We start from the raw sequence: 22,932 nt of genomic DNA, 5'->3' as shown, positions 1-22,932 counted from the left end.
GCCTCGGTTGCAGACCTCTGGTTCTCATTACCTGGAGTATTTCTTGCCATTCTCTTCTGGCTTGAAGTGTTTCCATTGAGAATTCAGCTGTTAGCCTTATTGGGGCTCCCTTGTATGTTACTTCCTTTTTCTCCCTTGCTGCCTTTAAGATTCCCTCTTTGTCCTGAAATTTTGCCATTTTAATTATGATGTGTCTTGAGGTAGGCCTCTTTGGGTTCCTCTTGATTGGGACTCTCTGTGTTTCCTGGATTTGTGTGACTTTTTCTCTCATCAAATTAGGGAAGTTCTCCTTCATTCCTTGTTCAACTAGGTTTTCGATCCCTCGCTCTTCTTCTCCTTCTGTTACCCCTATTATACGGATATTATTATGTTTCATATTGTCTTGCATTTCTCTTAATCCGTCTTCCTTCTTTCTGAGCCTCTTTTCCTTTTCTTGCTCTTACTGGATGTTGTTTTCTACTTTGTCCTCCAGCTCACTAATCTGATCTTCTGCTTCCTCAATCCTGCTTTTCATTCCTTCTACTGTGTTGGTCAGTTCAGCAATTGTATTCTTCATTTCCTCTTGACCTTTGTTGACAGTTTCTATTTCCTTTTTCATGTTTATATAGTTTGCAGTGAGATTGATGTAGTTTCCCTCTAGTTTCTGAAAGCTCATTGTGAGTTCATTGAACTTCCTGATAATCATTGTTTTGAACTCACTATGTGGTAGTTGAGTTGCCTCTATTTCATTTAGCATTTTTCCTGAGGCTTCCTCCTTTCCCTTTAATTGGGGGGTGTTTCTTTGTTTTCTCACACTTCATGGGTTTCTTCTTTTTTCTTCTTGTTTGTTAAATTGATCTGTTCTGATTCCCTGTAATTATGGTGTGAACTTCTGTGGTAGAATATTTGTGAGATTCAGTGGTGCAATCTCCTTCATGTATCCTGGTGTTCACAGCTTCCCCCTGCTCTTTTTTGTGGTCAGTTGGAGTAGTAAGGCAAAATGGTTTAAGTCAGCAAGACAGTGTACTATGATATGTACATTAGCAGCCAGTAGAGAAGAGATGGATTATCCTTTGGCTCCTTATAGTGTTAACCGTGATCCTCCACCCCACTATCCACGTTTTAGAAAGGATGGAAAGAGGGTAAGACTCTCATTGGGGATGAGAGGATTGTTAGTTGGATCTAGAAAGCTGTGAGGCTGTGGGAGGTCAGATTCTAAGGTAGGGTTGGATTAAAGATTAGTATATAGGAGTAGTGTGTAAAAGAATAGAGACAACCCCCACAATAGTATAGTTCAGGAAATTGCAAAGTGGGCTGAGATCAGGTAGGGGTATTGAGTAGTATTTACAATTGTATAGACTAGGTCTTACTAACAGTAATAGTAAAGTGACAGTCTTGTGGCAGAATCGATGAGGTCTAGATAACAAGAATAAAGAGTATAGAACCTTAAGAGGTGTATTAATGGAACACAGATGAAGGATAGTAACTTATCAACACATTGTGACTGAGATACCGGGGGGAACTATCAAATGACAGTATAACCAGCCAAGCAAAGAAGATTATACAGAAAGAAAAAGAATACCAAAATATTATTAAAATAAAAAATGTCAGAAAAGTGAGAAAAAGATAATACAAATTTACAGTAACTTGCAAGATTAAAAAAAAGGAAAGAAAAGCAGAAGATGTAGTGCAGGAGAGATAAATTTGGAGTGGAAAGAATAATATTAGGATGAATGGAAGAGAAACATAAGGGATTGCGAGATAAAAATAATAAGATTTCAAAAATAAAATGTCACATAAAACACAAGATAAAATCAATCAACCAACAACAGCCACAAAAACCAAACAAAACCAAACAAAATAATAAAAAAAAAAAAAACCCTCTTGGTCTCTAACTAGCCAGACCAGTTTTTCTGATCTTGCTGGCTTCAGCTGGCTGAGGGACCTTTGAAATGCTTCTCTCTCTCCCAGACAGATTGTTACAGGGTTCAGCCAAGAGGGGGCCCCAAATAGGCATTTGAAATGCGGTCCAGAACTTAAGGTGTCCAGGAGATTTTGGGATGTCTCCATCCCCCCCCCACATCCCAGGGTGTGGGTTGGGGGAAGGGACAAATGGAGCAGGGCCATTGAGAGCTGTTTAGCATAGCAACAGCCTTGCAGCTAAGCTCTGACATGGTCGTTTGGCATATCTATAACCTTTGACTGATTGCATAGATATGTTAAGTAGCTGTGATCAGCTCTAAGCCAGGGGAATGGAAGTAACTTCCCCACCCAGATGTAACTGGGGGGGGGCGGGTCCCCTGAGTTACAGCGCCTGCGTGGTAGCTTAGAGAGGATTGGCTCCAGGACATGGGGCCACACCTGCCCAGACTCATGATGGCAGCCCAGTAAAGCTGGAAGGATACGAGTTCTGCCATGTGAAGCCGAGTGTGGGAGGAGTCGGAAATGAGGCTGCAGAGGAAGATTGGCCGCGGGGATTTAAAACCCAGACTTGGCGGCCTTTGGGAAGGAGAAGCACGAGGACTTGACGGAGTGTAGACTCCTGCAGCCCTGAGAGAGGGAGAACCACGTGGCAGCCCTGAGGGAGAGAACCACGTGTCTTTAGCAGAGTGGAGACTCCTGCATCCCAGAGAGAGAGGGAACCATGTGGCCTGGCAGAGTGGGGACCCCCACAGCTTTAGAAGGGGGAACCACCACCTGGTTTTAGCAGAGATCCCGGTGACTCAGCCGAGGGTGCCGGGAACCCAGGGAGGTCTCCCAGTCGAGAGGGAGTACTAACTGGGAAGAACCAGAGGACTGCCTAAGCCATGGACTTCTATTTCCTTTCCTGAGATACGGTACTCTGGACTGGGCAAAGGGGGAAGGAAGGACTGTGTGTGTTTGTGGGTGTTTTAAGGGACTTTGGGATTTTGGTGAAGACATTAGGTCACTACTTGAAGTTTGTATAGCATTAAATGAACATTTCCTTTCCTTTTCACGAATCTCTGGCATTGAGAGACGTCTTTCCTCTGGCGGCGGACATACAGACCCGGGGCCTTCTTTCAATAATAGTATATCATCCCAGGCCCCCCTTGTTTGTTCTGTAACAAGATCTCAGCAAGTCTGTCAGGTACCCTGGGCACTCCCAAACACACTGGCTCTCTGGATCTCACTTCCATGTTCTTCCGGACTCCAGGGTCCTGCAGGGTTCCAGGTCTATGATCTCAGGAGGCACCCGTGACGTTTTGGGATTCACTGCGCCCTCCCTGGGAATTGTAAAAGGGCACGCCCCTCCCCCAGACTTTTGAGATTCGGGGTCTAGGATTGCCCTAAGTGCCTGGCCTTGGCCGCGACCCTTCCGGGTTCAAAGCACGCAAGGGTCAGTCTTCCTGAAGGTGCGCGAGCCAAGCCCTTTCCAGCTCCGTGTTCCCAGTGAACCGCACTGCGACAGGGTGTTGGCGCCTTTCCCGGCTCCCCCAGTCAGGCTGGCTGGAAATTTCTGAGCCACTCCTGTAGGAACGCACCAAGTCCCTCCTGGGATCGCAGCGCGGGATTCAGGCCTCCCTATGGGGCGCGAGCCAAGCACGGCCCAGCTCTGTGCTCTCCACCAATTTGCACTTCCACCAGGCTAGGGGTGCGGGCGCTCTTCCAGGCTTCCCCTGGTCCCGTCGGCTAGAGGCCCTCACTTGTCCCAGGTCTCTGGGTGGGTGTTCATAGTCCCTGGGTGATTTTTTCCCAGTCCAACTGGCCAATCTGTTCCTTCTAGCAACACGTTCTCCCCTGGAGTTGCTCACCTCCCATATTGGGGGGAGGGAGCAGCGACTTCCCTCTCCTGGGAGCCCTGAGGCAGACCCCAGAGCCCTGGGTGGGCCTGGGGTCTGCATACCCCTAGACCCCACGCTGATCCCTGGGCCCCTTTTGTCCTGAAGCAGTCTCCTTACTGTCTGGTTTTTCAGTGAGTGCAATAATTTTTGATGTCCTGCTTTCAAAAGTGATTTGGTAACCTAGTCCACTTGCTCTGTTTCTCCACCGATCCGCAAGTTTCCCCCCTCTTTACAGAAGCCGAGAAAAACGCTGCCTAGACTAAAGCCACCATCTTCCCAAGCTGATACTTCCAACTTCATTCGTTTTTCTCAGAATTGCTTTGTCTATTCAGGGTCTTTTGTAGTTTCATATAAATCTAATGATTTTTGTTATATTTCTTTAAATATGTATATTGCTTTGGGTAATATGCCAACTTTAACTATGTTGATTCTTCCAATCTATGAACACAGAATATCTTTCCATTTCATTGTATCTTTTTCCATTTCTTTTAATAATGCTCTGTAGTTTGCAATATATAGGTCTTTCACATCCTTTGTTAAGTTTATTCCTAGGTATTTTATTATTTTCATTGCAATTGCAAATTAATTTTTTTATTTCTTTTTCAGAAGTTTCATTGTTAGTATACATGAAAACAGTGGATTTTTGAACATTAATTTTGTATCCTGCAACTTTACTGAATCCATTTATTGTTTCAAATACTTTTTTGGTGGAGTCTTTAGGGTTTTCTATGTACAGAATCATGTCATCTGCAAAAAAGTGACACTTTTACTGCTTTCTTCCTAATGTGGATGCCCTTTATTTTTTCTCTTGCATTATTGCTCTGGCTAGGACTTCCAGAACTATGTTGAATAAGAGTGGTGAGAGTGGGCATCCTTGTCTTATTCTTGATTTTGTTCATTTTTTATTTTTTTAAATTTATTTAAAAGATTTCATTTATTTATTTCTAGAGAAAGGAGAAGGGAAGGAGATAGAGAGAGAGAGAAGCATTGATTGGTTGCCTCTCACATGTGCCCTGACTGGGAATTGAACCTGCAACCTAGAATGTGCCCTGATCAGGAATCAAACCGGTGATCTTTCATTTTGGGGGGCAACACCCAACCCACTGAGCTACAGTGGCCAGGGTTTGTTCCTGATATTAGAGGATAAGTTTTCAGTTTTTTGCCATTGAGTATGATAATTGGCTGAGGGTTTGTCATATATGGCCTTTATTTTGTGGAGGTACTTGCCTCCTATTCCTACTTTGTTGAGTGTTTTAATCATAAATGGATGTTGTACCTTATCAAATGCTTTTTTGGCATCTATTGATAAGATCACATGATCTTTAACCTTTGTTTTGTTAATGTGGTATAGTACACTGGCTGATTTGTGTGTGTTGAACCAACCTTGTGCCCCTGGAATGAATCCCACTTGATCATAGTGTATTATTTTTTTAATGCATTGTTGTATTCTATTTGCTAGGATTTTGTTTAGGATTTTTGCATCTGTATTCATTGAAGATATTTGTCTATAGTTTTCTTTTTTTGTATAATCCTTTCCGGGTTTTGCTATCAGAGTTACGTTTGGCTCATAAAATGTGTTAGGAAGCATTGCTTCCTCTCTAATTTTTTGGAAGAGTTCGAGAAAGCTAGATTTTAAATTTTGAATGTTTCATAGTATTCACTGGTGAAGTTCTCTGGTCCTGGACTTTTATTTTTGGGGAGGTTTTTGATGGTTGCTTCAATATTCTCACTGCTGATTGGTTTATTTAGATTTACCAATTCTTCATGATTTAGTCTAAGAAGGTTATATATCTCTAGGAACTTATCCATTTCTTCTAGGTTATTGAATTTCATGGTACATAGTCTTATATAGTGTTCTAGTATGATCCGTTGTATCTCTGTGGTGTCTGTGATAGCTTCTTTCCTTTCATTTCTGATTTTCTTTATATGTTTTTTCCCTCTTTTTTCCTTAGTGAATCTAGCCAAGGGTTTGTCAATTTTATTGATCCTTTCAAAGAACAAGTTCTTCATTGTATTAATTTTTTGTAGTCTTTTTGTTTTCTATTCCATTCAATGCTGCTCTACTTTTTTTTTCTTCTGCTGACTTTTGGTTGCTTCTGTTCTTCTTTTTCTAGATATTTTAAGATGTAATATCAGGTTTTTTACTTGGGATGTCTCCTGTTTCTTGATATAGGCTTGTAATGATATAAACTTCCCTCTTATTACTGCTTTTGTTGCATTCCAGAAATTGTGATATGTCATATTGTGATTCTCATTTGTTTCTACATATCTTTTGATCTTACCTTTTATTTCTTCTTTGATCCAGTGATGTTTTAGTAGTATGTTGCTTAATCTTTACATATTTACAGGGATTCCTACTTCCTTTTTGGAGTTGATTTTAGTTTCAAAGCACTGTGGCCAAAGAATATGCTTGATATAATTTCAATCTTTTTATATTTGTTGAAGTTAGTTTTGTGACCCCAAATAAGGTCTATTCATTTTTTTACATTTTTAAAATCAGTTTTATTGAGAATGTTCTATGTGCACTGTAGAAGAATATAGAATCTGGTATTCTGGGATGAAAGGCTCTGTATGTGCCAATTATGATCTTTTGGTCTAATATGGCATTTAAGCTGATATTTATTGATTTTCTCTTTGTATGATATAGCTAGAGCTGTCAATAAAGTATTAAGATCCCCAACTCTAATTGTGTTTTGGCCTGTTTCTCCCTTTAGTTCTGTAAGTAGTTGCTTTATATATTTCAGAGTTCCCTGGTTGGGTGCATATATATTAAACAGTGTTATATCTTCTTGATGTAGTGTCCTTTATCATTATAAAATGTCCATATTTTTCTCTTGTTACCTTTGTTATCTTGAAATCTCTTTTGTCAGATATAAGTATGAGTACACCTGCTTCTCTGTGTATATTATTTATTTAGAGAATTATTTTCCACACTTTTACTTTGAGTTTATGTTTGTCTTTGCAGGTTAGATGTGTCTCTTGAAGGCAGCATATGGTTGGGTTTGTTTTTTGATCCAATTCACTTCTCTGTGCCTCTTTATTAGTGAATTACATCCATTTACATTTAGGGTAATTATTTTTTATTGTTGTTCAAATACCATTGTCTTCATTTTCTCCCATACACAAAAATAAACTCTAGGTGGATAAAATATTTAAACATAAGTTATAACACCATAAAAGTCCTAGAGGAGAACATAGGGATGATAGTCTCAGATATTCCATGAGGCAAATATTTTCACCAATATGTTTCCTAGAGCAAGGGATCTAAAGGAAAGAATAAACAAATGGGTCTTCAAAAAATAAAAAGTTTCTGCATGGCTAAAGAACACATCAGGAAAATGAAAAGGAAACCAACCATATGGGAAAATATATTTGCAAATGATACCTCAGACAAGGGTTTGATCTCTAACATGTCTAAAGAGCTCATATGAGTGCAAGAAGACAAACAGCCCCCGCAAAATGGGCAAAGGACCTGAACAGATACTTCTCCAAGGAAGACATACAGAGGGCCCAGAGACATATGAAAGGATGCTTAGCATCACTAGCTATCAGAGAGATGAAAATTAAAACCACAATGAAATACCACTTCATGCCAGTCAGAATGCCATCATAAATCAACACCTAGGGTAATTATTGATGTATGAAGATTTCCTATAGTCATTTTGTCCTTTGTTTTCTGGTAGCTCTGTGCTTACATTAGTTCTTTTCCTTTGTGTTTCTGTCTATTGATTTTGTTCGGTGGTATTCCATGTTTCTTCCTTCTGTTTCCTCCTTTTTAAGCTATGTGTCTCAGTTTCAGTTGTGTGTGTGTGTGTGTGTGTGTGTGTGTGTGTGTGTGGTTGCCCTTAGGTTTATGAAAAAGAAAACTGCATATATACTGTGACCTATCTTTTTTTGACTGCATCTGATCTCCATCCTCCTTTGCCAGTTCAAACCTTTGCCCCCTCTCCTTTTATAATTTTTTGTCACAGGTTATCTCTCTTGATGCTGTAATTTCTGGGGGCGGGGGTTGATCTTGCTCATAGTGTTGTGGCCTTTTGTTCTTTTTTATTTTCAGGCAGAATTATCCCCTTGAGTATTTCCTGCACTGAAAGTTTTCTGGTACTAGATTCTCTCAGCTTCCATATGTCTGAAAAAGTCTTTATTTCTCCTTCATATTTACAGGATAACTTTTCTTGGTGATTTCTTTCAGTACTTTGAATATTTGGTTCCACTCTCCTCTGGCTTATACAGTTTCTGCTGAGAAGTTCAGTGATAAGATGATAGGTTGTCCTTTGTAGATCACTATCTCCCCCACCCGTACTTTTTCCCCTATCTTTTTTTTTTTTTTTTGGCTGCTTTGAGAATCTTTTTTGTCATTACTTTTTGACAGTTTTAATGCAATGTGCCTTAGAAAGGGCCTCTTTGGATTAAGGTGACTAGGTGTTCTGTTCACTTCTTAAATTCAGTGATTTAGTTCTTTCCAAATCTGCAATGATAGAGTGGTTTGGCAAGTTCTCACCCATTATTTGTTTGAATAGGCTCTCCATTCCCTTCTCCCTCTCTTTTTCTGGTATACCTATAATTCTTATATTGCTCTTTCTTATGGAGTCAGATAGTTTTCATAAAGTTTTTTTCATTTTTTTATGCTCAAGTATCTCTCTTTTTCCCTCTGCATCATTTCTAGATTCTTATCTTCAATATCATTAATTATATTCTACCTCTGGCTGGCTCTGTCTCCTTTGGTCAGTAGTTCATTACTGATTTCTAGGATTTCTGTATGATTATTTTTTAAAGTTTCAATCTCTTTCATACAGTGCCCATTGTGGTTACTTTGTTTTCTGAATATATTGAATTGTCTGTCTGTATTTTCTTGCATCTTGTGGAGTATTTTCAGAACTGAGATCCTGGATTCTCTGTTATTTATATAACATATTTCAATGTGTTCCAGTTTGCTTTCTGGAAAATTTTAATTTTCTTTCTGAGCTGCTTTGCTACCTTGGTTATTTGTGGTATTTGATGGGCTCCTTCTTTGTCTAGGCATCTATGTATTTGCACTTCACTAGCAGATTTCAATGAAGAAATCTTCTACTATTTTCTACTAGATGCCACTGAATTGCAAGTTTTTAATCTCTGAAATACCAAAGCTGACCTCTCCAGCTGTCCTTGGTATAGCTGGGAGCTTTGGGAGTGGGATTTGTTTTGCTTTCTCAATAATGGTGACCTCAGATTTCTGTAGGATTTCCTGCCATGTGCCCCAACTAGGAATCAGTCACAGAGGGAAATAGCTATTCTGACATAATAGTTCTTGGGTTTGGAGGTAATGTGCTCTGAAACTTGATACCAAAGACCACAGGTGGCAAATTTGGAGAATCTAAAAGGCTGTCAGAGCTCTGTGGCTTCATTTCTTTGTTTGGAACACCAAATGCCTGATAGCCAATAGTTGAGGCAGATGTCCTACACTTTGTCCTTGCCCAAGTGTCTCAGCTGGCTCAGCCTCAGTTCACACCACTCACTCCATTCCTCCTGGCTGAAGAAAGTCCTAGCTATAGCCACATTCCTCCTTTCCCTGTGCTGAGCCCACCGTGGGCTCAGGGCTTCAGGGATGTGACTGTGGCCTGTTTGAGCTTTCCTCCTTTTGCACCTCCCCTCGTTGTTCTTGTTTGCTCACCTTTAAGTGCTTCAATGAGTGGATCTCTCAGACATACCTGTGTGTTGAGTTATAGCTTATCAACTTGTTGAAATTTTGGGGAGAGACTTAGAGAATCTTTCATGCTGCCATTCCTCTGGTGTCACCCAAGAGATTCTTATAAATGTAGTCTAGCCACATCCTCAGGAAGGTAATGAAAAAAGTTCAATAAGTAGCTGTTATTTTCTGCCATAGTCTGTGAGTGCATGTGTGTTTGTGCAGCTTTACGCATGGGAGGGTTCATCTGGAGCAAGATAGATACAAGTAGAGAAGAAGAAAACTAGGCAGGTGGGCTCCCCATTAGGCTTCTAAGGTCAGCTGAGAGGGATGAATTATTATCATCTCCAAGGTGGATCTCCCCTTTATGAGGTGGCTCATGGTTGAGCAAGGGGTATGAAAGAATTCTCCAAGATAAGGGATCTTTACTATAACTTCAAGTTCTTTTTGTCCCTGGTATGCATTCATTCTTAAGTTTTGTCTATCAGTATAATGTAATCTAACCATCTCTTGTCCTCCAGCTTTGGTACTACTTCTGACTCTTGAAGGCTTTTACTTTCTGCTCCAAGGATGAAATTCTCAGACTTTTCTTGATTCTTCTGATCCTGGATCACAAGTAGTCCTGTCTTTCAATTCAACCTCAGGCTATGGGTCTGTGGGACAGAAAGAAGTTATTAAATTGAATTCTTTCACATTTGAAAACAGACTAAGTCAGTTGGCTGATTGCACCATAATAGAGTTCTTTCTCAACTTCTAATAACTCATAAAATCCATTTGATTTTTCTATATCCCTAGTTTATTTTCTGGGGGAAAAAGAGAAATGACAGATATTTTGAAACACATGGTAGTTTCCTAATAAATGCTGTTGACATACTAGCCTTTGGTAACAAGCGACTCTAAAGCCCTCTGCAAATCCAAAAATACCATCCAAAGGCTCCTTTTTGCTGACTTTGTGGGAAAAGAAATAGCCTACTAACAATTTTCATTTTGTAATTGGATGTTAAAGTAGAAATTTCTTCCAAGACACTAATGGATAACAGACAACAAAATGATTTGTGAGATAGTCTTTTATATAGGATTTGCAGAAAGAAACGGCTAAAAACAAATTTTATGAGTTTTATGTCTCTAACCCACAGCATAGGGGAAAAGTTTGGAGGGTCAGAGTTTAGAAAACAAGTTTTTAGACATTATTTAAGAAAGGTCTGTTGAAAAGGCTGAGAAATGCTTCCCTCTTCATTTCAAGTCAAGAGAGAGGGGCTTGAAGGAGACTATTTGGAAGGTTAATGCAGGGTCCAGCATAAGTAAGGCCTATTTGAGTGTCATTTATAGGGCAATAATATGGACGTAATGATTTATAGCTTTAGCTTGAACATTTCACCTAAAATGTCATGTGGTGTGCTTGAGTGTGATATTGTTATATTACAGAATCACATGCTTATGATTTTGTAATAAAAGATTTTATAATAAAAAGGGTGTTATTTGTGCTAGACCCTGTATATGTTGTCCAGTGTTTGAGGGAGAAACACAGTGGATTAACGTCTACCTCCCACCTAAAATGAATTGACGGTGAGTAGCTGCATTGAGATTGACCAACACTTCTGGAGACAATGATTCATAAGTGTTTCCTGCAGAAGAGATTTGGACCTGTGTGTATATGTGAGTGAGATAGAGAATATGAATGAGAGAGACAAAGACAGAGAACAAGCAAGAAGCATAGGATCAATTTAGAAAATATCCAGGAGGGCCCACTTGGAATGAAAAGATCTCTGAATGATAAAGCTAACAATAAACCCAAGGGGACAACCATCAACTGAGAAAACAGCAAAGTGATGAGGCAGGAGATAGTCTATTACTTAGGGTGAGAGAACTGCAGCTGAGAAATTCCCAGACTGGTGGAGGAAGGGATCCCCAAAAACCCCATAACAGCATACAAGAGGAAAAGAGTCAGCATTTCATGTGACAGGCCCCTTGTGGAAATGGATCATACATGTTTCATTTACAAGAGAACTGCCTTTCTCTGTGTACCATTTCTCCTTCCCCACACACCAATACAGGAAGGGTAACAAACAGAGGTAAACATCTGGAGGAAGTAAACAAAGTACTATTTTTGTCTCCTTCAAAGAAAAAGCTGACCATCTCTCTCTGTCCACCCTATCCTGCTCCAGGCTTCCTATCAGCATCTAATCATGTTCAAAGTTTTGATCATTATACGGACCTGGAAATTATAGTTACTGATAATTACTAAAAAGAGAATGTATTTTAGATTTAAAATGACCATAGGAATTTTTATTGTCTAAACACCTCAGAAAAGAAATGGGGCTTTTGTGTAGAAGCAGGAAAGGACTTAACCCTTCTGAATAAATGTAAAGGAGTAGGGGGAGACAAAAAATAGTTACTTCATGTTTATGTGATTATGATTACAGCCTTTTTAGAATACATGGGGAATATTCATGGCAACCCTCTGTGACACACATCCTAAAAACAGACAAATTGCTCTTTTTTATGGTCATATGAATAAATACCTCCCAACCTATATTATATCCTTTTCCTCACCCTAATCTCAGAAAAAAAATGGAGACACTCTTATTTCTATTACCTGTAGTCATTATTATTTTGCATATGATGTTTAAAGACCTTTTGTGGTCAATTTATAAATATTTTAATATTAATTAAATAATTTTTTTTGCAAATTTTAGGTTCATTTGTTTTCTATTTAAACAAATAACCACAAATAATTGCTGCAAAATTGTGCTTTGCTCCAGCATTTAGCCATAGTTGTGAACATATTAGTATTGCATTCTAAAATGACACAATTATTTCAGCATCAGGCTCCATTTCAAAAGATGCTTCATATGACAGTAGGTATCCAAGGGATTTATTTCTTCTTTCTCTTTATTTATTTATTTTATTTATTTGTATTACAGTAAAATTCCAGGCTAAGGAAGAACTAGCTCTTTGAATCCCAGGCTGAGAATAAATAATTCAGCACAGTGTGGCACAGAAAATGCTTCCCTATGCTTCATTTTTTAAAAACTTGTGTATGTGTGGATTCAAAATTATGGTGAGTGTTCTGGTGTAGAGCAGAGCAGACATTTTGCCTGAATTGGGAGATACAAACTCAGTGAGGTATAAATCATGAGACCATTGGCTGTTCTGAAAGTTGAAGGAAATTGACAGCACTTCAAAGCTTTTGTCTTTCAATGGAGTAAGAGCTACTATGTATATTTTGTAGCCAGGTCAGAAGAATAAACAGACATACTACACAAAGCAGGGCGAGTTCTTTATGGCTACTTTCCTTGCTTATTGTGTTCCTCTTGCTTTTGGATTGACAGCTCAAAATCCTGGGTATAAATTATTTGTTAACCACCAACCAAAATGTTAGCTACATTGATCCCCCACCTATTTAGAAATAGGTATCCCTCTACCCCAGAACTTAAAAAATATCAAAGTTTACCTTCTGTTTTTAACTATAAATTCCACTACCCAATAGGGTATTTGTCCAACAGTGATATAACCTTCAGAAAAAGCCCATGCTGGCTTGGTTTTGTGCATTATCAAGTAGAATTCCATTTGGGCATTGCAGTTTAGGGCATTGCATTAAGTGGGTATAGGTCATGGAGCTGATACATACCATCCTACAAATGACAATGTAGCAGGTGTTGTCGATATCACTCCCATATCCAGTTCATTGTGCTCACAATGACTCCTGACTGCCAACATCTGCCTCTCTGGATTGGGAGGTTATTTCCAGAACATGGATGGTCACTCTGCCTATACATGTGGCAGGCTGGAAGCATCGGAAATTAATACTCCTCAAGAACAACTCTTAACCAGTGATCCTCAGGAATTGGTATACAAACATTCTGAGATCTTTACCTCTCAAGTGGATGCTTCTGAGATATGTATATTATACTAATTCCCAGAATTTACCCATGGAACTAACTGCAAGTCACTAACTTTGACAGCTGGATTGATAATACTTCCTTTCTTTGTTTCCCTCCCTCACTTCACTATTTCCCTGCTGGTATTCTCTGGAACTTTCGAATAAAGTATTTACATTCAAATCCTTACCTCTCTGCTTTTCAAGAATCCAAACCAAGACCAAATGGCCAGTCATATTATATCTAAAATCTGAAAAGGACTTTAAGCCCCATCTGAAATATCCCGGTATAGTAAGATAAACCTTTTAAAAAAAAATCATGTTCTAGGGTTGGAGAAGTGACACAACTCTACAACTCTCATGCATCTTTCCTTACCTACTCTGTTCAGGACCAGTGCAGTGTGGAGAGAAATAGAAGATGTTCTAAGTTCTATAGCATTCTTTTAACTGATCTCTGTGCATCCAAATTCTCCTCCCTCCCATCTGCCCTGTACCACGCTGCCAGGACAATTCTTCTAGAATTCTATTTACATCTATCTCTCCCTTTTCAGAAATCTGCAATGAGACAGTGTTGAGACAAAATATCTCTTCCTCATAAGAAGCTTCCTTCATAATCTGGGGAAAGAAGTTAGGCTGTTTATTGCCCAAGGCCCCTTACCGTTGATCTGGTGGTCGGCAGTGGCTACATTCCTGCCCTAAAGGCCACAGCTCCTATTGGATATTCTTCTCCTATAGCTGCAGCTGTAGCTCCATCTCTATTTCCAGGTGAAGTTAACCACCTTCTCTCTTCTTGACCCTCCAAGTACTTAATTAACACTTGTTAGTTCTCTTTGTTAGGCTCTCTTCAGCTATATTTTTGACTATGCCATTTGTTTATTGCCAGCATCCTGGGCAATACCAGCACTAATGTAGAATTCAGGAATTCTGGGTTTCAGACTTGCCTCTGTCACTTTCTACCTTGTGTGACTTTGGATCTTAGTTATCTCCAAGGGCCTTTGAACATTATATTCATTATCTGTTAACAAGAATAATAAGGCCTATGCACCATGCTTCATAGGAATGTTGTGTTAATAAAATTTAGTTTTATGCTTGAAAATATACTGATTATTATATAAATATGAAAAACAACATAAATCTAAATTTTTAAATTATCTTTTAGAGAAGAATCTTGGGTGAGACTCAAAAAAAAAAAAAAACATTACCAAAAAAGGAAAAGATCAGGAATTAGGCCACAGAAGGAAATAGACAACTTGGGAGAAATGTCTGTGCCACTTACAAGTCACTTATGCCAGTGATTCATCTGGTGCCATCCTCACACAGGGCCTCAAGCACAGAGCAAAGCTTCTGTGTGTTTCCATAGCAACAGCCAGCCAGAACCTGGAAACTCCAGCAGCTTATAATATCAATCATCATGAGAAAAGGGGTCAGAGCAAATTGCAAGAAATGTATACCATGGAAGCCATAGGAAAAAAGAACTATAAAAGAAAACTATAGTAAAATGGTATACAAAAGTTCTCAAAATTCTGGCCCTGGACCAGCAGCATCAACATCACTGGGAACTTATTAGACATGCAGATTCCTGAGTCCCATGCAAGGCCCACTGAATCAGGAACTTTGTATTTTAACAAGGCCTCCTGGCAATGCACACTAAAATTTGAGAAGCACCACACTCAGAGTCATGAAATTTGGGCTCAACTACCAACCTCCAAATATGTAGAATATGAGTACTAAAAATCTAAAATAAAAGTTTAAAAAACATAGGCAAATATGATCTCATAATTTCCCTCTGGTTTGCCTGAATGGTAATGGTGACTAAAATACTGCATTGTAAGTTTAACTGTACTATATATTTTTATTTCTGCATGACAAAATGCTATAATTTTAGTGACTTAAAACAATACTAATATATTATCTCTCAGTTTCTGTGGGTCACAAGTCTCATACATTTGTAATCAAGGTGTTGACCAGGACTGGGTTTTAATGAGAAGCTCAATTGGAAAAGGATTTGCTTTCAAGCTCTCCCAAGTTGTTGGCAGAATTAATTTCCTTGTGGCATACAATCCATGGAAGCTTGCTTTTTCAAAGCAATAGAAGAGAGAGTGGGATTGCTAGCTAAATTAAGTCTTATGCAATGTAACACAATCTCAAGAGTGACAATCTGTCATTGTGCTATATTTTATTGGTTAGAAGTAAGTCAGGTTTCACCCACACTCAAGGAGAAGGGAGGAGATAATATAAGGATGGGAACATAAGGAGTTTTGAATAATGGGACCCACATTTAAGTCTTTCATAGTCTGCCCATTGGCCCACAATAATTATTCATGTTTATCTCACATGAAAAACCAGTTTACCCACGTACAAAGGTTCCCAAAAGTCTCATCCCATTACAGAATCAGCTCAAGGTCAAAAATTTCATAATCTAAAATATGTCCAGGTGTGGAGGAGGCTCCTAGTATAACCTTTTAAGTGCAGCTCTTGAGCCACAGTTGCTCTCCATCTGTGCACCTGTGAAACTAAAGAGACACATTATCAGCTCCCAACACATCCAACATATAATGGTGAGACAATCACAGCATAACAACTGTAGATATTCTGATTCAAAGGGGAAAAATGGAATCCAAAAGTAATCAATGGTCCATAGCAGTTCTAAAATCCAGCCAGGCAAATAATGGGAGTTATTTGATTAGTTTTCAAAGTCTGGAAATCATTCTTCATGGCTCTCAGCTGGACTCTCAGCTGGATTCTTGGTTCAGTGTTAACCATCCATTTCTTTTCATGAAAGGCAGCATGTGCTTACATCTAAATAGTTTTATCAGCTTATTTACTGCCAGTAAAACTCTGGAGATTCAACATCCTACATTCTTTGTCCCCTTCAGGTCAAGCTGGCAGTGTTTTGGATGGGAAGGAATTCTGGGGGCAGCCTAGAATTGGGTTGGCCTGGCAGAAGGTGGCAGGGTTATTCTTTGGGTGTTCTAGAGGGAACGACCTCTGAGGCAGAAGTCTGCCATTCCTCCAAAATTGTATAGTTTTTGTATCTTACATTGTTTTAGTTTCTAAGTTAATCCTATAGAAATAAGAGAATCAAAAACTAACAGGGGGAATGATAGGGAACTCCGGAGTTAAAGAGTTTAGTCTTAATTGATAAGCTCAAGTAGTTAAAGCTGTAACTAAAGAGTTACTATTTTAGCCTTAATCGATAGGTTTAAGTGATTAAAACAGTAACTAAAGAGAGACTTTAGCCTTAATTGATAGGCTTAAGTTACTAATGCACATGGGAAGCTGTTATTCCAAAATTGTGTAGCTTTTGAATAAAGACTCCTTTCCTTTATCACCAAACCTTTGCCTCCAGAATTTTGCCTAGAGGGTGGCAGCAGGCAGCAGGACTCTACTTGCTATTCCAAAACACTTCTACTCAGTTCCAAAGCCACTTCCAGATTTGTAGGTATTTGTTACAGCAGTATGTAATTTCTAGGGCCAAAATATATGTTCTGTTACTGCATAACAAGTTACCACAATATTAGCAGCTTTAAACAACATATTTCTGTTTTCTCAGTTTCTGTATGTAAGCAGTTAGAGTCTTCTATTTAGAGTCTCGCAAGGCTGGAATTAAAGTATCAGCCAGGACTCAGAGGCTTGAGTGAAGAATCATTTACGTCCAAGCTCCTTCAGATTGTTCAAAGAATTAATTTTCTTGTTGCTTTAGAATTCATGAAGCTTGCTTCTTCAATGTTACGGGGGGGGGGGGGAGAGGAAGGGAGGGAGGGAGGGAGACTACTAGCAAGATGGCAAGATGCAGTCTTATATAATGTAATATAATCATAGGAATGACCTCCAACATGTTTGCCATATTTTACTGATCAGAAGCAAATCACAGGTTTCACACACTTACTAATGAAGAGGGTTTAAATGTAAGAATGGGGAAATTATTGGACCCACCTTAAAATCTGTTTGCAACCCTGACCTTTTGGTAAAATAAACAGAACAAACAGAATTTTCAGGGGAAGAATCCCTTTATGTTAACAACAGGGCAAATTAAACCCCAGGAACTCAAGGGTGGGAATAATGAGAAAAGCAATTAAGTGTGGAAAGAAATTTTAGAAAGGGTTTCTCTATAGACTGCAAAGAGAGATGTGGAAGATTCTTTGCTAATACAAATGGAGTCAAAGAAGGGAAAGATCATGAAGAATAAAATAGTTAGGTAATGATATGTAGGTGAAGTAGGACATAAAATGTACTTTGAATAATGAATAATTTTTAGACATGAAGAAAGCATTCCACTTCCCAGGGTAGGCATTAATACTATTTGGAGTTTACAACAAGCATGGACCATACATGGGACAGCCAGGAGACTAAAGTGACTCAGTGTTTCTCCGCCTTGGCTACAAATTAGAATCACCTAAAAACTTAAAAAATACTGAGTCCCAGGCCCATCTCAGGTGTTCTGCTTTAATTGTTGGGAGCAGAAGCCCAGAAGTCAATGTAGATGTAGTCTACAACAGGGATGAGTGCCAAAGGAGTAATTAAAAGAGCATACTCATATGAAACAAAGCAGTATTTTACATATGTCAAGAAGGATTATCTGTAGGTTACATGTATCACCTAGGAATTAGAAAAAATGTATTTAATTGTTCTTTTCTTTTTTTTAAAGATTTTATTTATTTATTTTTACAGAGGGAAAGGAGAGAGAAACATCAATGTGCGGCTGCTGGGGGTCATGGACTACAACCCAGGCATGTACCCTGACTGGGAATCGAACCTGTGACACTTTGGTTCGCAGTCCGCACTCAATCCACTGAGCTACGCCAGCCAGGGCAGAAATTGTTCTTTTTGATATATTTAAAATTTGTACTGAATTCTTTTTGGTTACATTGGTTAATAAAATTATATAGGTTTACAGCATACAACTCTATAATACATTATCTTTATATTGTGTTCAATATATATCTTTATATCCTGTTCACCATCCAAAATCAAGTCTCCTTACATCACCATTTATCCTCCCTTTATCTTTTTCTATCTGCCCCCACCTCCCTTTCCCTCTGGTAATCACCATACTGTTGTTTGTGTCTGAGTTGTTTTTTTTTTCTTAATCCCTTCACTGATTTCACCTAGTGTCCCCAATACCACTTTCCTCTTACAGTTAGTCTGTTCTCTGTATCTGAGTCTGTTTCTACTTTGTTTATTTTTCTCATTTGAATCCATATATAAGTGAAATCATATGGTATTTGTTCTTTCTCTGGCTGGCTTATTTCACTTGGCATAATACTCTAATAACCATAGAACAGATGAGTCAAACATTTCTGATGCACAATTTCAGGTCCACTTGGCTTCATTCATTTAATTTGTTTTGTTCTATTTTTAGTTGTTATGGTGACAGACAGCTCCATGAGGGTTTTTCTTCCTACAATCCCAACCACAGACTGCTTTGTCTCTTGCCTGCCCCTAAAGCCTCTCTTCTAGATACTCTGTCCTGCACCCTCACTCTGGCCTGCAAAAACTATAAATGTAGGCAAGTTAATATCTTGTGGAGTAAACCTTTGGCCAATGGGAAACAGGAACCAGTGAATGCATCTTTTCATTTTTATCCACACACTGCCCTCAATGGAGTCCTTCAGTACATTTTACAGAGATAGTTTCTTGCAGGCTGAGTGGCATAAATCTAGCATTCTGTTGCACATAGCAACAGCAAGCTCAACAACACAACTAATATTTGTTCCCCTTTAGCTGCTTCATTCTTTTTGTTCCTTTCCTGCTCCCTGGAATAGTGTCGCTGATAAAATACAAACAAATAAGCTTCAATAGCCTCAGGCCCTGCTTTCTGCTGAATCCAAGTTACAAATGCAACAGATCATTATTTTTGCTTATATTTCTAAAGTAAAATTATATTTAAAACATTGTTTAACATTTAAACACTTTTGTGATATCTTAAAACAAATAATGTGTGGAAGAAGTCTTAAGTAACATTTCAAATACAATTGGTAGAATTACAATATATGAAGAAAACATTTTAAAAAAGGGAAAACAAAGGGGATGTGAAGCTAGCAAGCTACTGGTGCTAAGAAAAACTAAGTAACTGCAAATAAACATTGCTTTTTAATCAGTTTTATTGAGGTGTCATTGACATAAATAAACTGTTTATATTTGAACAATGTTATTTATAATTTTTTAAATTTTATTATTGTTCAAGTACAGTTGTCTGCATTTTTCCCCCACCACTCCCCCCACCCTAGTCATCCCCACCTCCCTCCCCTGCTTCCACCCTCCCACTTGGTTTTGTCCATGTGTCCTTTATAGTTCTTACTGAAAACCCCCTCCCCTCCTCCCCCATCATCCCCTCTCACCTCCCCTTTGGTTATTGTCAGATTGTTCTTAATTTCAATGCATCTGGTTTTATTTTGCTTGCTTGATTGTTTTGCTGATTAGGTTTCACTTACAGTAGAGATCCTATGGTATTTGTCCCTCACCACCTGGTTTATTTCACTTAGCATAATGGTCTCCAGTTCCATTCATACTGTTGCAAAGGGTAGGAGCTCCTTCTTTCTTTCTGCTCTGTAGTTTTCCATCCTGTAAACGTACCAGGGTTTTTTGATCCATTCATTTACTGATGGGCACTTAGATTCCTTCCAATACTTGGCTATTGTAAATTGTGCTGCTATGGATATTAGGGTGCATAGGTTCTTATGGATTGGTGTTTCAGAGCTCTTAAAATATAATCCCAGCAGTGGAATTGCTGGGTCAAAAGGCAGATCCATTTTAAGTTTTCTGAGGAAATTCCATACTGTTTTCTACAGTAGCTGCACCAGTATTCATTCCCACCAACAGTGCTCTAGGGTTCCCTTTACTCCAAATCTTTTCCAACAGTTGTTGTTTGTTGATTTGTTTATGATGACCATTCTGACCACCGTGAAGTGGTATCTCATTGTGGTTTTAATTTGCATCTCTCTGATGGCTAGTGATGTTGAGCATCCTTTCATATGTCTCTGGGCCCTCTGTATGTCCTCCTTGGAGAAGTGTCTGTTCAGGTCCTTTGCTTATTTTTTCATTGGATTGTTTGTCTTCCTGGAGTGGATTCGTGTGCATTTTTTATATATTTTGAAGATCAAACCCTTGTCCGAGGTATCATTGGCAAATACATTTTCCCATAAAAATGGTTCTCTTTTCATTTTAATGCTGTTTTCTTTAGCCATGCAGAAGCTTTTTATTTTGATGAGATCCCATTTGTTTGTTCTTTCTTTTATGTCCCTGGCTCTAGGGGACATATTGGTGAAAATATTGGTGCATGGAATATCTGAGATTTTCCTGCCAATGTTATCCTCTAGGACTTTTATGTCCTAGAGGAAATATGGTGCCAGGACTTACTGTATTTTTTGGACTATAAGACACACCTTTTTACCACATTTTTTGCTTCAAAATTCTTCTCCCTATTTTTCTCCTCTAAAACCTAGGTGCACCATGCACCTAGGTTTTAGAGGAGGAAAATAGGGAAAACAGTTCTGAAGCAAAAAATGTGGTTAAGCCCTGTCTGGCATAGCTCAGTGGATTAAGCGCGGGCTGCGAACCAAAGTGTCACAGGTTCGATTACCAGTCAGGGTATATGCCTGGGTTGCAGGCCATGACCCCCAGCAACCACACATTGATGTTTCTCTCTCTCTCTCTCTCTCTCTCTCTCTCACACACACACACACACACTCTCTCTCTCTTTCTCCTTCCCTTCCCTCTCTAAAAATAAATAAATAAAATCTTTAAAAAATGTGGTTAAAAAGTGTGTCTTATAGTCTGAAAAATATGGTATGTTTAAGTCTTTTATCCACCTTGAATTTATTTCTGTGTATGGTGTAATTTGGTGATCAAGTTTCATTTTTTATATGTAGTTTTCCAGATCTCCCAACACCATTTGTTGTAGGGTTATTTTTACTCCATTTTACTCCATGCTCCTGTCCCCTTTATCAAATATTAATTGACTATAGAGACTTGGATTTATTTCTGGGCTCTCTATTCTGTTTCATTGGTCTATGTGCCTGTTCTTATGCAAGTACCAGGTTGTTTTGATTACAATTGCCTTGTAATACAGTTTGATACCAGGTGTTGTGATCCCTCCTACTTTGTTTTTCTTTCTCAAAATTGCTGCAGCTATTCAGGGTCATTTATGGTTCCATATAAATTTTTGAAGTGTTTGTTCTATATCTGTGAAATATGTTATTGGTACATTAATAGGGATTGCATTGAATACATAATTTGCTTTACATAGTATGGATATTTTTATGATATTTTTTTCCAATCAATGAACACAGTACATGCTTCCATTTGTTTGTGTTTTCCTTAATTTCTTTCTTTGGTGCTGTGTAGTTTTCTGAGTACAAGTCTTTTTCCTCCTTAGTTAGGTTTATTGCTAGGTACTTTGTTTTTCTTGTTGCCATATCGAATGGAATTTTTCCTGATTTCTGTTTCTGATATTAAATTTCCCAGTGATATCTTGGACAAAGGTTTAATCTCCAAATGTATAAAGAACTCACGTGACTCCACTCCAGGAAGGCAAACAATCCAATTGAAAAATGGGCAAAGTACCAGAACAGACGCTGCTCCTAGAAGGATATACAGAGGGTCCAGAGACATTTGAAAAGATGCTCAACATCACTAGCCATCAGAGAGATGCAAGTTAAAAACACAATGAGATACCACTTCACAGTGGTCAGAATGGCCATCATAAACAAATAAACAAACAACAAGTGTTGGAAAACATGTGGAGAAAAGGGAACCCTAGTACATGGTTGGTGAGATGGCAGACAGGTGCAACCACTGCAGAAAACAACATGGAATATCCTATAAAAAACTGAAAATGGAGCTACCTTTTGACCCAGCAATCCCACTTCTGGGATTATACACCAATCCATAAGAACCTATGCACCTTAATGTTCATAGCAGTACAATTTACAGTAGCCAAATGTTGGAAGGAAACTAAGTACCCATTAGTAAATGAATGGATCAAAAAACTCTGGTACATTTACAGGATGGAAAACTACAGAGCAGAAAGAAAGAAGGAGCTCCTACTTTTAACAACAGCATGGGTGGAACTGGAGAGCATAATGCTAAATGAAGTAAACCAGATGGTGAGGGACAAATACCATATGATCTCTACTACAAGTGGAACCTAATCAGCAAAACAATCAATCAAGCAAAATAGAACCAGAGAAATTGAAATCAAGAACAAATTGACAGTAACCAGAGGGGAGGGGGAGGGTGGTAATGAAGTGAAGAAGGTAAAGTGTCATCAAGGAACATGTATAAAGGACCCTTTGACAAAGCCAAAGGGGCTATGATTTTGCATGAGTAGTGGGGGTGGGTGAGGCAGGGAAAATGTCAGTGGGAAAATGGAGACACTATATTCAAAAAACAATAAAATGATAAAAAAAGAAAATGGGAAAAATAATACTTATTGTCAATGCTAAGGACTAAATTTAAGAGCTCTGTAAAACCTGGAATCAAAGAAAGTAAAATCAATTCTAACAAGCTCACACATAAACACAATGATTTATTGTGCAATAACTTTAAAAAAGTCAGAACTACTGTAAGACCTGACTGCAACTATAATCAGAATAGAGGTTGAA

General features: G+C 38.6%; 1 long non-coding RNA gene across 1 annotated transcript; it reads right to left on the bottom strand.

The window, feature by feature from the left end:
- Window positions 1–7,128: 7,128 nt before the first annotated feature.
- On the bottom strand, window positions 7,129–22,202 carry LOC118498459. Its single transcript, XR_004900949.1, has 3 exons — window positions 22,049–22,202; window positions 12,623–12,626; window positions 7,129–7,403 (listed from the first exon to the last, which is right to left on the bottom strand). It is a non-coding gene; the product is annotated as an uncharacterized LOC118498459 (long non-coding RNA).
- Between the last annotated feature and the right edge of the window lie 730 nt (window positions 22,203–22,932).

Source organism: Phyllostomus discolor, chromosome X (assembly GCF_004126475.2).
Source record: "Phyllostomus discolor isolate MPI-MPIP mPhyDis1 chromosome X, mPhyDis1.pri.v3, whole genome shotgun sequence".
Taxonomy (NCBI): Eukaryota; Metazoa; Chordata; class Mammalia; order Chiroptera; family Phyllostomidae; genus Phyllostomus; species Phyllostomus discolor.
This window is presented reverse-complemented; position numbering and strand designations above follow the sequence as displayed.